General features: G+C 37.3%; 1 long non-coding RNA gene across 1 annotated transcript in view; it reads right to left on the bottom strand.

Moving 5' to 3' along the window:
- The window catches only part of LOC109028281 (uncharacterized), a 100,334-nt gene extending 86,638 nt beyond the window's left edge, over nt 1-13,696 (bottom strand). Inside the window, exon 1 of the long non-coding RNA XR_002007294.3 lies at nt 13,593-13,696. This is a non-coding gene — a long non-coding RNA (uncharacterized lncRNA). The remainder of the gene's footprint in view (nt 1-13,592) is intronic.
- Between the last annotated feature and the right edge of the window lie 815 nt (nt 13,697-14,511).

The following is a 14,511-nucleotide window of genomic DNA, read 5'->3' as shown; positions in this document are numbered from 1 at the left end:
TATGAGATAAAAGATTTGAAATTGGAAGCAGACAGTGTTATGGACCATGGCCTCCTGGATTGGCAACTTCTGGAATTTTTGTTAAGTGAAGTGAGGTTGGTCCTCTGAGGGAGGGAGAAAAATTTGGGAGGAGGACATTTCTGGATATGGATCTGGAGCTCTTTTTAGTTTGGAATGGTGTATCGAGTGGGGAAAGGATATAATCTTTGCCTTTGTGGGAGTGGCTAGGATAACCTGGTGCGGACTCATCCACTTAGGTTGGAGAGGGGAGGAGGAGGAGTCTGTGATCCAGACCCAGTCCCCTGGTTGTAGGGACAGGGAGAAGTGTCTGGAGGATGGACTTTCCGGATGGGGCAAGTAAGTGTTTGCATACTGTCTTACTAGATGTTGAGTAAGGTGTAATGCCAGCCAAGTATCTTGCATAAAAGGGGAAGAAGATACAGGGAGATGCTGGAGGATAAAGAAGTGTTTGTACAAGAGTTTAAATGGGCTTAGGCTGAGGGGATTTTGGGGGAATGGCTGGCAAACGCATGAGGGCCAATGGGAGAAGTGAAGTCCAGGCCATTTTAACCTCTAGAAAGAGTCTGGTTAGTTAGTGTTTTAAAAGGGCGTTGGTCCATTTAACTTTACCTGAAGATTAGGAGCGGGGGAGCGATAAGGAATATGGAAGGGTATTTAATGTTTAGAGCCGTTGCCAGCTGTTGGTTAACCTGTGAAACAAATGTTGGCCTGTTGTTTGACTGGATGGAAGAGGGGAGTTTGAACCAGGGATAATATGGGTGAGGATAATAGAAGCAAGTGTGCGCCTTTTCAGTGGTGGCAGGAAAAGCTTCTATCCATCCAGAGAATGCATCTACTATTGTCAGAAGGTATCAGACTAGTTTTACAGGGGGCACGTGTGTGAAGTTGATTTGCCAGTCCTGCCCTGGCAGGTGTCCTTGGGCCTGGTGTGTGGGGAAAGGAGGTGGTTTGATAGCTTCTTGAGGGGAAGTTTGAGTGTAAAGGGAGTATGCCTTAGTAATATCTTTGAGATTGGAAGCCATGGTGGGAGACTGTATGTAAGTTTTTAAGAGCTAGAGTAGGGGTGGAATGGAAATGACTGTGAACATATAAAAGTACAGAAAGTTTTTAAAACTTGGGCAAGGCAATTTTATCATTGAGGTAGAACCACTTTTTCCTGAGTAGCATCAGCCTGGGCAAGGATGGTTTGTTCCTCCTGGGTATATATAGGGTGTATGTTGGGAAAAGTGGGCAATAATGATGGAGTTTTAAGGGCTGCCTACTGGGCTGCCAAATTTGCCAGAGAGTTCCCCTTGGTTATGGCATTTTGGTATTCCTTGCAATGAATAATGATGGACTGTAACGGTAGTTTAGCCACCTCCAGCAGTTTGTGTATGAGTTTGCCATTTCCTATGGGGGTTCCTTTTGTATTTAGAGAATCCCTTTCCTGACAGATTAAGGCATGAGAGTATAGGATGTGGTATGCATATTTGGAATTGGTGTAAATGTCACTTTTCCTTTGCTAGGGTGAGGACCCTGGTTAGGATAGCTAGCTCCACCTGTTGAGAGGGAGTTCTGCCTGTTGAGAGGTAGTATGGGGTGGGAGAGCATTGGATTTTAGGAGTTTATATCAGCAATGATGGCTGAACATGGCTCCCTAAAAAAGGTTCCATTAATGAACCATGTAGGTCTTCCCCAAAAAGGGGTTTTTGAAATGTGTTGGAAGGTGGTAGGGGAGAGGGAGTCTAAAAGGTCCAGGCAGGAGTGAGAGAGCTTAGAGTTGGAAGTGCTTACAGGAAGGAGGGTGGCTGGGTTGAGAGCTTTACATCTCTGGAAGGTGATTAGACGGTTTCCCATGAATAAGGTGGGTACCTGCTGTAAGTTGGATGGTGGGACAATTAGAAGAGATTGATGGCTTGTGAGGTTCTGTAGGCTATGGGAAGATGAGTACAGTAATGCATTGGTAGAGAGTGAGTTTCTGTGCCTCTGAGGTCAGCAATGTGGCCACACCCACGGTTTTTAAGCAGGATGGCCAGCCTTGAATGACAGAGTCCAGTTGTTTTGAGAGGTATGCAATGGCCTGTGGGGCGCTGCTGTACGTTTGGCAGAGTAGTCCAAGAGCAAGGCCTTAGTCAAAATATACATACAGAGTAAAGGGCTTGGTGGGGTTGGGAAGTTCCAGTGCCAGGGCCGTTATAAGGGCATTTTTTAGTTTTTTAAAGTGTGAGTTGATGGGGCAAGCTGGGTTTAGGGTTTCTAGAATGGGCCCATGTGAAGCCATGTAGAGTGGCTTGGCCAGCAAGCTGAATTTGGGAATCTACAGCTGGAAGTATCCCACAAGGCCCAAGAAGGAGAGGAGGTCCTTTTTTTTGGTGTGGGGAAGGGACATGTCCCAAATTAACTTCTTTCTTTGGGTTGGGATGGCCCAAGAATTAGGGGTTAGAACAAGTCCAAGGTAAGTGACCTGGGTTTGGGCTACCTGAGCATTTGAGGGTGAGACCTGATATCCTCGACTATGGAGGAAGTTTAAAAGCTGAGTGGTGTGTTGGAGGGACAGGTTAAGGGAGGGGCTACAGAGAAGGAGATTATTGATGTGTTGGAGCACAGAAGTATGTTAGTGACTTCCAGAAGAGTTTCAGAAGGTATTTGAAATCTTGAAAAGTCAAATGAAATAGAACTTTGGTATAAAAACCACAACGATTTAAAAGTCATGCCTGTTGTAGTTTGAGGAAGCCAACAATCAGAGAGTCTCCAGAGGGAATGGCGTTTGGTAACACATGAGTGTGATTGCCCCCTTGCAGAAGAGGTTATCATAGAGATCTTGGGAATGTACTCATAATAAAATTCATGAGTGATGGATGCACAAGTCAGATGTCATTTTATTAATTTTCAGTAAAAATATAATTGTTTTAAAGACAAGAGAATTTAAGCTTTAATGACACATGCATATTCTCAATCTGGGAAGTCTATAGTTTATACCTAAAAGCTAAATAACTAAAAAGTGACTTAGAGAGTATAGTCAGCAAAATGAATGTTATTTAGATAATTTTAATGGCCAGTGTCATAAAGCTATGATAATCTCGTGAATTCATCTTTCTGATATAGGAGTGGTCCTCCATTCTGACCTGATATTTATATTCATAGGTAGGAGGCCATTTTTTCCTGCATGGTACTGGAAACAGAGTACTCATATTATTGCTGTAAACTTTCAAACAGCAGAACATCCCATTTCTGATTGATTCTTTTTTATTTATTGGTTCAATAAATATTTAATGAATATGTATTGTCAGGCACTACGCTAATGCTGTGCATAAAAGAGGGAGCAAGAGAGACACAGCCCCTGTCCTCACATAGATTAAGATCTAGTGATGACAGATATACAATTAAACAAGCTGTGATCACAATTGGTATGGTAGAGGAAGTACAGGGTGGCAGGAAAGTGAATAAGAGGGCCACCTAACCCAGAAAAAGGGATCAGGGAAATCTTCCAGCAGGAAGTGATGTTTTACTGGGGACTTGAAAGTTAAGTACAAATTAGCGAGATAAAGGGGAGACTGTCTTAGGCAGGGGACCAAGATGAGCAAACAAAAAAAATTGAAAAAATAGAAAAACCTCAGATACTCTTTTTTGACAGTGTCTCTTTGCAGAGACATATTTTTTAAAAAAGATAATATACATTGTTGATGAGTGTATGGGTAACCCCCTTTTTAATTTTAATTTTTATTTTACTCTAAATTCAGGGATACATGTGCAAAATGTGCAGGTTTGTTACATAGGTATACATGTCCCATGGTGGTTTGCTGCACCTATCATCTAGGTTTTAAGCCCTGCAAATACATAGACTTCTAGCTAGACTAATGAAGAAGAAAAGAGAGAAGACGCAAACAGCCACAATAAAAAATGATAAAGGGGATATCACCACTGACCCCACAGAAACACAAACTACCACCAGAGAATACTATACACACCTCTACACAATTAAACTAGAAAATCTGAAAGAAACGAATAAATTCTTGAACACATACAGCCTCCCAAGACTAAACTAGGAAGAAGTTGAATCCCTGAATAGGTCGATAACAAGTTCTCAAATTGAGGCAGTAATTAATAGCCTATCAAGCAAAAAAAAGCCCAGGACCAGATGGATTCACAGCTGAATTCTACTGGAGGTACAAAGAGGAGCTGGTACCCTTCCTTCTGAAACTACTCTAAACAGTTGAAAACAAAGGACTCCACCCTTACTCATTTTATGAGGCCAGCGTCATCCTGATACCAAAACCTGGCAGAGACACAACAAGAAAAGAAAACTTCAGGCCAATATCCTTGATGAACATCGATGCCAAAAATAAAATACTGGCAAACCGAATCCAGCAGCACACCAAAAAGCTTATCCACCATGATCAAGTCGGCTTTATCCCTGGGATGCAAGTTTGGTTCAACATATGCAAATCAATAAATGTAATCCATCACATAAACAAAACCAATGACAAAAAAACACATGATTATCTCAATAGATGCAGAAAAGGCCTTCAATAGAATTCAACATCTCTTCATGTTAAAAACTCTCAATAAGCTAGGTATTGATGGATCGTATCTCAAAGTAATAAGGGCTGTTCATGACAAACACGTAGCCAATATCATATTGAATGTGGAAAAGCTGGAAGCATTCCCCTTGAAAACTGGCACAAGACAAGGATGCCCTCTCTTACCACTCCTAGTCAACATATTATTGGAAGTTCTGGCCAGGGCAATCAGGCAAGAGAAAGAAATAAAGCGTATTGAAATAGCAAAAGAGGAAGTCAAATCGTCTCTGTTTGCAGATGACATTGTTGTATATTTAGAAAACCCCATTGCCTCAGCCCCAAAACTCCTTAAGCTGATAAGCAACTTCAGCAACGTCTCAGGATACAAAATCAATGTGCAAAAATCACAAGCATTCCTTTATACCAACAATTCATTCATGAATGAATGCCCATCCACAATTGCTATAAGCTGATAAGCAACTTCAGCAAAGTCTCAGGATACAAAATCAATGTGCAAAAATCACAAGCATTCCTTTATACCAACAATAGACAAGCAGAGAGCCAAATCATGAATGAATGCCCATCCACTATTGCTATAAAGAGAATAAAATACCTGGGAATACAGCTAACAAGGGACTTGAAAAACCTCTTCAAAGAGAGCTACCACTACTACGCAAGGAAATCAGAGAGGACACAAACAAATGCAAAAAACATTCCACCCTCATGGATAGGAAGAAACAATATTGTGAAAATGGCCATACTGCCCAAAGTAATTTCTAGATTCAATGCTATTCCCATCAAACTACCATTGACATTCTTCACAGAATTAGAACAAACTACTTTAAATTTCATATGGAACCAAAAATAAGCCTGTATAGCCAAGACAATCCTAAGCAAAAAGAACAAAGCTGGAGGCATCACACTACCTGGCCTTAAACTATACTACAAGGCTACGGTAACCAAAACAGCATGGTATTGGTACCAAAACAGATATATAGACCAACGGAACAGACAGAGACCTTAGAAATAACACCACACATCTACAACCATCTGATCTTTGACAAACCTGACAAAAACAAGCAATGGGAAAGGATTCTCTATTTAATAAATGGTGCTGGGAAAACTGACTAGCCATATGCAGAAAACTGAAACTAGGTAACCCCCTTTTGTCCACTGCTGATAGGAATGTAAATTTTTATACATATTTTAAAGGTTATTTCAGAAGTTTAAAGGTATAAACTTTGTAAACTTGACACTGTAATTTTAGATATTTGTTATGAAGAAATAATTGTGGATGTATAAAATGATATAAAATATATAAGGTCTTGACTTTATAAAGAGAAAAATTGGAAACTGGAAAATGGGTTCAATAAATTCTTATATTTAATGAAGAACACTATGCAGCTAATAAAAGTATTATTATCAAAACACTTAATGACCTAGATCTTAGGGATAGCAAACTATAGCCAAACTATGGCAAAATGGCCTGCAATCTGCTTTGTTTTTTAATTTTTTCTTTTGAAACAACTATATATTCACGGGAAGTTGCAAAGAGTACAGAAAGGTACTCTGTACCCCTCACCTAGTTTCCTCTACTGGTTAAATCTTACTACAGTGCAATATCAAACCATAAAATTGACATTAGTACAATGTGTGAATAGATTCTTGTAATTACAAGTACAATCAAGATACTAACTCTTCCATCACCACACAAATCTCCCTTGTGCTACCCTTTTATAGTCATACCCACCTCTTCTTTTTTCCTTGGTTAGTCTAGCTAGTGGTTTATCAATTTTTTGAATCTATTCAAAGAACCAACTTTTCACTTTGTTGATCCCTTGTATAATTTTTTAGTCTCTATTTTGTTTAGTTCTGTTCTCATCTTTATTATTTCTTCTACTAATTTTGGGTTTGATTTGTTCTGGCTTTTCTAATTCCTCGAGGTGCAACTTTGGATGGTTTATTTGTAATTTTGCTGCTTTTTTGATGTGGCATTTGGTACTATAAACTATATTTTTCTTTTCTTTTTTTTTTTTTTTGAGATGGTGTCCTCACCCAGGCTGGAGTGCACTGGCATGATCTCAGCTCACTGCAGCCTCTGCCTTTTGGGTTTAAGCAATTCTCCTGCCTCAGCCTCCTGAGTAGCTGGGACTACAGGCGTGTGCCACCATGCCCAGCTAATTTTTGTATTTATAGTAGAGAGGGGGTTTCACCATATTGGTCAGGCTGGTCTTGAACTCCTGACCTGAGGTGATCCACCCACCTCAGCCTCCTAAAGTGCTTGGATTACAGGCGTGAGCCACCATGCCCAACCTAATACTATGAACTTTCTAAGAAATAATACCAATTATCCCCAAACTATTCTAAAAACTTGAAGAGGAAGGAATTCTCCCTAATTCATTGTACATTGATAGCAGGGTAATGCTGGCATTACCCTGGTATCAAAACAGACAAGGATTATTCTGCATTATCCTGCTATCAAAACAGATAAGGATGCCACATCAAAAAGACAACTATAGGCCAATATCTCTGATGAACATAGATGTATAAGTCTTCAACAAAATATTATCAAACAGAATCCAACAGCACATCAAAAACAAAACAAAAACAACAAAAAAACCCACAACATGTTCAAGTGGGATTTATCCCAGGAATGTAACAATGGTTTAACATCTGTAAGTCAATAAATGTGGTCCATCACATTAACAGAATGAAGGACCAAAACTATATGATCATCTCCATAAATTCAGAGAAGCATTTGATGAAATTCAATATCCCTTTGTAATAAAAATTCTCAACAAATTAAGAATAGAAGGAACATACCACACAATGTAATAAAAGCTATATATGATAAACCCACAGTGAACATCATACTAAATGAGGAAAAGCTGAAAGCCTTTTCTCTAAGAATTGGAACCAAACACAGATGCCCACTTTGACCACTCCAATTCAACATAGTACTGGAAGTCTTAGCCAGAGCAATCAGGCAAGAGTAAGAAATAAAAGGCATCCAAGTTAGAAAAGAGAGAATAAAATTGTCCCTATTTGCAGATGATATAATCTTATATCTAGAAAAATCTAAAGACTCTACCAAACACTGTTAGAACTGATAAATGGATTTGGTAAAGTTTCAGTATACAAAATTAACATACAAAAATTAGTAGCATTTCTGTATGCCAACAGAAAAAAATATGAAAAAGAAACCAAGAAAGCAATCCCATTTACAATGCTAATGAAATAAAATAAAATGACACAGCTAGGAATAAATTTTCCTAAAGAAGGGAAAAATCTTTACAATGAAAACTGTAAAACACTGATTAAAAAAATTGAAGAGGATACGCCAAAAGAGGAAAGATATACCATGTTCATGGATAGGAAGAAGAAGTAATATTGTTAACATTTTCATACTAAACAAAGCAATCTACAGAATCAATGTAATCCCTATCAAAATATCAATGACATACTTCGATGAAATAGAAAAAACAACCCTAAAACTTTTATGAACAACAGAAGACCCCCAATAGCCAAAGCAATCCTGAGCAAAGCAAAACTGGTGGCATAACGTTACCTGACTTCAAATTATGATATAAAAACTATAGAAACTAAAACAGCATGGTACTGGCATAAAAATGAACACATAGACCAATGGAACAGAAGAGAAAGCCCAAAAATAAAGCCATGCATGTGTGGCCAACTCATTTTTTACAAAGGTGCCAAGAGCATACATTTGGGGAAGGACATCGTCTTCAATAAATGATGCTGGGAAAATTGGATATTTATAGAAGACTATAACTGGACCCCTATCTCTCGTCAGTGACAAAAATAAACTCAAGATGGATTAAAAACTTAAATGTAAGACTTTATAACATATAAAACTACTAGATAAAAGCATAGAGAAAAGACTTTGGGACATTGGTCTAGGCAGATATGTTATGGCTAAGAGCTCAAAAGCACAGGCAACAAAAACAAATATAGACAATTGGGAGTTATTCAACTAAGAAGCTTCTTCACAGCAAAGGAAACAATCAACAGAGTGAAGAGACAAACTGTTGAATGGGAGAAAATATTTGCCAACTATTCATTTGACAAGGACTATTATCCAGACTATAGAAGGAATTGAAATAATAGTAAAAAAAAAAAAAAGAAACAAATAATCCCATTAAAAAGTAGTAAAGGACATGAATAAACATTTCTCAAAAGAACACATTCAAATGGTCAATGCTACATGAAATAATGCTCAAAATAATTAATCATCAGGAAAATGGAAATCAAAACTACAATGAGATCTCATCTTACCCCAGTTAGAGCGGCTACTATTAAAAAGACAAAAAATAACAGATGCTTGTGAGGATGCATAGAAAAGGGAACACATATACACTCTTGCTGGTGATGTACTAGGAGAGCCACTCTGGAAAAGAGTAGGACGATTTCTCAAAAAACTCAAAATAGAACTACCATACAATCCAGCAATCCCACTACTGGGTGTTTATCCAAAGAAAAAGAAATCCATGTATTGAAGGGATACCTGCACTCCCATGTTTGTTGCAGCACTATTTACAAAGCAAAGGTATGGAATCAACCTAAATGCACAACAATGGATGAATACATAAAGAAAATGTGGCACATATACACAACAGAACACTATTTGGCTATAAAAAAGAATGAAATGATGTCATTTGTAGCAACATGGATGGAAGCGGAGGCTATTATAGTAAGTGAAATAGGCCAGGCAGAAAGACAACTAGCTCATGTTCTCATTCATGTGTAGAAGGTGTAAAAAGTTGATCTCATGGAGATAGAGGGTAGAATGATGGCTACCAGAGGCAGGGAAGAGTGTGTTGGGTAATGAGGGTAGGGCGATAAAGAGAAGTTGGTTAATGGGTAGAAACACACAGTTAGATAGAAGGAATAAAATTTAATGTTCAATAGCAGAGTAGGATGAATGTAGTTAATGACAACGTACTGAATATTTCAAAATCACTAGAAGAAAGAACTTCAAATGTTTTCAACACATGAAACTGACACACACTTGAAGTGATAGACACCTCAAATACCCTGACTTGATCATTATGCAGTCCATACACGTAAAAAACTCACACATACCTCATAATTATGTACAAATATTTGTATCGTAAAAAAGACCACACAAACTTAATTATTATAGCTTTAAATATGTCTTGAATCAGATACATTGATTCTTTCCTCTTCAGTTTTTCCCTGTAAAAATTGTTTTAGCTCTTCTAGTTCCTTTGCTTTTCCATATCAATTTTAGGATAATCTTATCTGTATCTGCAAAAAATATTTTGCTGGGAATTAATATGAGTTATGTTAATCCTATACATAAATTTGAGGAGAATTAGTATCTTTATTATGTTGAGACTTTCAATCCATGAACACAATATGTCTGCTACCTGTTTTTTTAATAAATAAAGTGCTATTGGAACACAGCCGTGTCCAATTATTTATATATTGTTTATATTGTATATATTTACGGTTGCTTTCCCATTATAATATCAGAGTTAAGTCATTGTGACAAAGACTGTGTGGCTTACAAAGCCTAAAATATTTGCTACCTGGCCCTTTACAGAAATTTTGCCCACATCTGGATCAGATAAATATCTGTGCTATATTGTTAAGTGAGAGAAAGCATATTATGAAACACTATAAATTGTAGGTATTATTTCAATTTTAAACATAAGTTTTAATCACACTCATATGTATATGTATAGAAAATGACTGAAGTAATATAAAACCAAAATTTTAACTACTTTTTTCAAGATAGTAGTGTTAAGGGTGATTTAAAAAATTTTCTTTTTGGTTTTCTGCATTTTTCTTTTATTCTATCCTAAGTGGCTAAAAGGAATTTAACAGGTTAAGAGAAGATTTTCCTTTCAAATTTCTCTCTCAACAGTCTTATGAGACTTGTTCCTTTCAGGTAGAAAAAGACTTTCAAATGTAGAAGATATAATAATCAATTATTTCTGTTCAAGATAGTGAATTATGGCTTTACAATATGTATTTTCAAAACATGGGTGAATTATTGCAGGTTCATAATTTAAGCCTACTTAGTCAATAAGTACAGATAAGAAAATGCCATAGATATAAATAATCTGAATCCTTGGTTTATTCTTGATGATTTACTGATTCACACCTGACGTTTACTTACTGGTAACTGTAGGCAAATGTAACATGCTTAAGCCTGAATACTAAGATGAGCAAATTGGTTACTGCTTGATGACCATTTCAAACGATAAGTACTAGCAAAATAAACACTTACATTTTTTGCTACCCTCACCCTCTATTAACTATTACTTCAGAGTGACAGGTTTTTTTCAGTTCTGATGGTGGATCAACATATATATAGACAGCTCAAATAGCGAGTCACACCAGGAGTGTCACCTGCTATTTGAGAAACTGAGTGGATGGCATAAAACACAGTGATTATAGCTATGCTTTCATCTGGAAAGAGCTCTGATAGGGTCATAAAAAACCAAAGGAGTGCTTGGAAGGGACATAGGTACCTGACAGGTTAATAACTCACTTCACAAAGTCACAATGCGTCTCCAGCAACTCCATTCTTTTCCTGAGGTGATTATTTCTTAAACCCTAATCTTGATTTTTAACCCTACTCTAAATCCACTCTGCAAGTACTCCTTCACATGGTGCGAATTAATTATTTTAATAACAATTAATTATTTTAATCACTCTAGAAATTATACAGTAATAGTTCCCTCATCATAATCACTGAAGAAAGTTTGTATGGGGACAAGGTTTGAAATTCTAAAAGGCTCTGATCTTTCTCAGAAACAGGCACCAATTTTCTCGAATGAAAACATGTTTATTACATAAAGACTGCAGATGCTCAGAACAGCTTGTCATCCCTTTGCTTTTAGGTGATGCCCACACAGCACTAAGAATGGCAGAGATCTGGCAATTTTCTAATTAAATGTGATCAATATTGACAACTAAACAGCATCATTCCGGCCCAGGAGTAGAGTTCTGGGCCACAATTATCCTATTTGTCTGTCTACATTGCTCACATTAACTGGGTAAATTGGCTGATCAAATCTCCACTTCTGTAATACCAGCCTGGAGGAGTGAGGCTTAGGAATTCATGCAATAGTAGAGAATGAATAAAAGGTGTTCATTTGTTCATCCATTTTTTTTTAAACAAATATAGGTTGACAACTACGCACTTCTACTCTGCTTGGTGTGTAGAATTTACAATAATGAATAAGGCCTTGATTCTTCCCCACAAGAAGCTTAGAACTATGGTAAACAAACAAACAAACAAACAAACAAACAAAACAAAAAAAAAACCAAACGTGTAATGATAAAGGTGTGATCTAAGGCTGAGGTATCATAAGAAATATACAGATAAAGTACTACTGTAGGAATTCGTAAGATGAAGACATTACTTCCTGGAATGAAAAAGAGCTTTCTGGAGAAAGTTACTTTGAGCACAAACTTGAAGGCAGGGTGTGGGACGAGGCAAAGGCACAGAAAGCGATGCAGATTAATTAAGACTTGTCGGTAACCCAAAAAGTGTGCTTAAGAGAAGGGGAAATTACTGTTAGCATTTAGGGTGTTCGAGGGAAACTTACAGGCAGACATACAGCCAGACCTTAGGAACTAATTGGAATCAAGACTGGTATACAATCAGGAACCCGGGTATTGTCCTGCTTCAGCTTCATTCTTTCTCTCTGCAGACTTGCTTTCTCTGCTTTTCCATTCACATCGTTGACTACGATTGCCCCAACTAATTGAAAGGCAGCAAGGAGAATCTTCTTGCCCCACATTATGTCAGTTTTAGGAACTATTGCCAGGAGAGTGAAGTCATAAATAAACACTGCTTCCGGGGGAAGAAGATCCAGAGGTTCCTAGATGTGGGGAGATGACTTGCATGCTGGTCAGACGTACCCTGAAGAGCGGCTACTGTGCTGTGCAGGGAGAATGGTAGCACAGTGCAACTAGAATACAGGTTTGGAAGGGCAGCTAAGAAAAGATAATGAAAGACTTTGCGGAGAATCATTGAGAAGGATAGTAACGTAATCTGAACTGTGCTTTGGACAAGTTAATTTGACATTAAGTATAATGAAATGAAATAATAGATTTCCTTTTGTCTCGTTTTTTTGTATTCATTAATCTCACTGCATTATAAACGCTATTATAAGCCACTTTAACTTCTTTTGGAGACAAGATACAAGATGACACAATAATTGTTATTTTTTTAAAAGAGAGTAAAGATGAGAGGTAATACAAATTCAACTTAGAATTGTGTTACTTATTACTTTTCTTTGTAACCATAGCATGAACCCAAATAATCACATTCTGAACCCTAATTTTAAAATATGAGGATTCAACTAGAACAAACACGGCTCTTGAGTGCCCCTCATCTCATTTACCCCATCCAGATATTTCTAAACGTTTTCGGATCTTTCCTGCTGAGCCTGGACTAAGCCACAGAATCTTTCTCCACCCTCCAGGCAGCTCATAAATACCAATTCACTGAAGATGTGTGTTATTCGAGGTTCAAATATTTGCCATCCCTAGACTACAATTCTAAATTGCTGTGTCTACAATTCTAAATTGCTAAGGATAAAGATGAAGCCTTTAGTTCAACCTCCTTATTTTATAGAAGAGTAAACTGAGGCCCAGAAAGAGTAAGTGATTGGCATGTCACACAAACTAGTAAGCTATATCCTGAGATTATATTCTTTTAGTAATTTTAATGGAAAGAACGTCTTTGCTATTATAATCCTTCTTGTGTGATCATTGAGTGTTGGTTTGAAATTGTTTTTCTTAATACGTGCAATTGAACTTTCTGAATTTTAATTTTTTTAAATTTTGTACTTCTAACAAACTGATCGGATACTACTGCTTGAATTTACCTTTTCTAGTTAATAAAATTTGACTCTTAGTGGACCACTACCGACATACTGGAATTTAGCAATTAGATGAAAGCTCATAGATGTTTCCTTACTATTGTAAAATTGGAACATTGACCTATTTCTGAATAAATTTTTTTGATGGCATGTTAAAAAATTAACATTAACCTTTAGTGAATATTACCTGGTCTACTTGGCAAAGCTCAGTACTGTACTTAATCTTCTGTCACTCATGTATTATTTTCCTCTTCTTGCCTGTAGAGAAAGATGTCCTGATTTCTCAGTTGCTAGGGGAGTGCAAAAACAGAATCCTAGAGCTTCAAAATTCTTCAAGAGGTCACCTGATCACTCCTTGGAGTACAGAGAGATGAACATTTTAATTAACCAAGGCAGAAAACTACTAAAATTATTCTGAGTGAACTCAATAGATGTAGACAGATTAGGATTTTACATCCTCCCTTGGTATAAACATTTGTTTTAGTTTATAAGCCCCCTTTAGGTAGTATTCATTGCATTGTGTTGAAATTATTTGCTCAACTGTGGATCTTCCCTTGGAGGCCCTTGAGGACAAGAATGTGTATCTATCATCTTTTAGAGCATCCAGTACATAGAGGGGGGTTGATAAATGCCCACTGTTTAATGCATAGTGCAGGTGTTCAATTGAATTCTATTTTGTTATAAAGTATGGTGGAATCCTGTGTCCCCCTTTGTTTTGCCCCTTTGGAGGCACCTACAACTCCAGTGACCCAGCACACAAACTATACAAAGTGGCCAATCAGGAAATGTTTGTTGAATGAATTAAAAAAAATCTTCACAGCTTTTGAAAGTCTACTCCTACACTCATTCTTGCATTATCTCTCATTTTCCGAACTTGTACTGTGGTATTTAAGATATTTTTCCCCCTATAAATCTGTTCATGCCCTGTGAAACTTTAAAATATTAGCCAAACTGGAAAATATAATAAGCAAAGATCCCCAGTTACATAATTGCTTCTCATGTTGGGGCCTTTTCTTACATTGCCAATTAAATTTAATAAGCAGTCTTGAACATCTCTTTGTGCAAAGTGCAGAGGATGGGGCAGATACTTAAAACTTTTCAGCAGA

This window comes from Gorilla gorilla, chromosome 13 (assembly GCF_029281585.2).
Source record: "Gorilla gorilla gorilla isolate KB3781 chromosome 13, NHGRI_mGorGor1-v2.1_pri, whole genome shotgun sequence".
Lineage (NCBI taxonomy): Eukaryota > Metazoa > Chordata > Mammalia > Primates > Hominidae > Gorilla > Gorilla gorilla.
This window is presented reverse-complemented; position numbering and strand designations above follow the sequence as displayed.